The 2347-nt window shown below is 41.1% G+C and overlaps 1 non-coding gene across 1 annotated transcript; it reads left to right on the top strand.

The window, feature by feature from the left end:
* The first annotated feature begins 2006 nt into the window (after positions 1-2006).
* LOC141687579 (small nucleolar RNA R71) lies at positions 2007-2113 on the top strand. The gene has a single exon (XR_012561073.1). It is a non-coding gene; the product is annotated as a small nucleolar RNA R71 (small nucleolar RNA).
* Positions 2114-2347: the final 234 nt, after the last annotated feature.

Genomic DNA, 2347 nt, shown 5'->3' with positions numbered 1-2347 from the left:
TCGGCTTGCTACATTCCTCTAGCATAATTTTATGCATGCAATAAGAAAGGCTGATTCCCTTGATATCTGCTATAATCCATCCAATTGTCAATTTGAACTCTCTCAGAATTCTCAAGAGCTTTTCCTCATCACTACCTGAAAGGTTGGATGCAATAATTACAGGCAAAGTAGATGCATCATCCAAAAAAGCATACCTCAAGTGCTCAGGCAATGATTTAAGCTCGAGTATAGGAGCTCGATAGATGGCTTGAGACGCCCCTCGGCATTTTTCAGTTCTGACATTCCAAGAGATTCAAATGGCATATACAGCCTTCACTTCCCAAGAGAAGCATTCAAATACTGCAACTGCTCATCACCTTCATCATCTTCACCATCTGAATTCTCCAACAAGGCCTTCTCTAAGGTATCAGACTTTAGCATTTGATCAAGTTATGAAGTAACCACATAATCGACCAATTCCACTTTTTAGAACTCCTCGTTATCAGCATGGAATTTCATGGCATTGAATACATTGAAAGACATATCTTGATCCAGCACTCGCATAGTGAGCTCACCCTTCTACACATCTATCCAGGTTCAGCCAGTATCCAAGAATGGTCTTCCCGAGATTACGGGAATCTTTTTATCCTCCTCGAAATCAAGAATTACAAAATCATCAGGAAAAATGAGTTTGTCCACCTTGACCAAGATATCCTCCACAATGCCTTGAGGATATGTAATGGAACGATCGACCAACTGCAAGGACATATAAGTAGGCTTCGGATCAGGTAAATCCAACTTCTTGAAGACAGAAAAAGGCATCAGATTGATGCTAGCTCCCAAATCACATAAACATTTGTCGAACGAAAAGTTTCCAATGGTGCGAGGAATATTGAAGCTTCCAAGAACTTTAAGCTTCAGAGGCAACTTCTATTGCAGCTCAACACTGCATTCCTCCATTAGAGCAACGGTCTCTAAGTCATCGAGCTTCAGCGAAAGGTATGTTGATATGAAGTTTCTTGAACACCTCCAGAAACTTTGCAAACTGTTTATCCAATTTTTGCTTCTGCAGCCTCTTAGGAAAATGAGGTGGAGGATAGAACTGTTTCTCCCATATATTACCCTCTGGAGGAGTGTGTTCCACAGTTTTCTTCCTTGGTTCCACTTCTGCTTCCTTCTACACATCATCTTCAGCCACATCTTCAGATTCTGAAACTTGAGCTTTTTCTTGGCTTGCAACCCTTCCAGACCTTAATGTAATTGCCTTAACATGCTCTTTTGCATCCTTCTTGCCTGGAACTTCTATGTCACTAGGTAAAGTACCCGGTTGACAATTCAGCAAGGCATTGACAATCTGCCAAATTTAATTCTGCAAGGTCTTAATAGAAACCGTTTGGCTCTTGCACATGAGCCTCAACTTCTCCAATTTAGATTTTTCATTAGCTTGACTTGTACCTCCATGGGGTAACTGCGGAAGTTGGAATTGTTGTCTTGGATCATATTACGGTTGTTGAAAACCGGGAGGGTTATACTGCTTTGTTTTATACTATTGATAAAGCTATTGAACCATATTCTGAGTGTTGCTCCAGCTAAAGTTAGGATGATTGCGGTTATTGGGATGATAGGTGGCTGGAACTGGGTGCTGCGACCTCTGAAAGTTGCTCGCGAACTAAGCTAATTCACTAGATATAACACACTGCTTTGTCTCATGCGTACTAGCAAAAAGCTCACTGACACTAGTGATCTGATTAACTCTATAATTAGCCAAAGAATCCACCTTCATCATCAAAGCCTTAAGCTGAGTAGTTATAGCAGTAGCTGCATCCACCTCTAAAATTCCTACTACTTTGCCTTGATTTAGTCTCTAAGAAGGGTTCTGGTATTCATTAGCAGCCATCAGTTCAATAAACTCATAAGCTTTATCATAGCTCTACGCCCATAAGGCTCCACCTGATGCTCCATTGAGCATGGGTCTAGACTGTGCTCCCAAGCCATTATAAAAGCAGTTGATAATCATCTAGTCAGGCATCCCATGACGAGGACACTTTCTAAGCATGTCCTTATAAGGATCCCAAGCTTCACACAAAGACTCTCCTAATTGCTGCGCAAATTGAGTAAGAGCATTCCTGATTACAGCGGTCTTCGCCATAGGAAATAACTTAGAAGAAACTTTTGAGCAAGATCTTCCCATTTAGTGATAGAGTCTGGTGGTAGAGAATGCAACCAACAATTAGCTTTATCCCTCAGAGAGAATGGGAAAAGCCTTAGTTTTCTAGCATTTTCAGACACATTGTTGAATTTGAAAGTGTCACAGATCTCGATGAAATCTCTAATATGCATATTGGGATCTTCCGTCAGAGAACCCCCA

This window comes from Apium graveolens, chromosome 9 (genome assembly GCF_009905375.1).
Source record: "Apium graveolens cultivar Ventura chromosome 9, ASM990537v1, whole genome shotgun sequence".
NCBI lineage: Eukaryota > Viridiplantae > Streptophyta > Magnoliopsida > Apiales > Apiaceae > Apium > Apium graveolens.
This window is presented reverse-complemented; position numbering and strand designations above follow the sequence as displayed.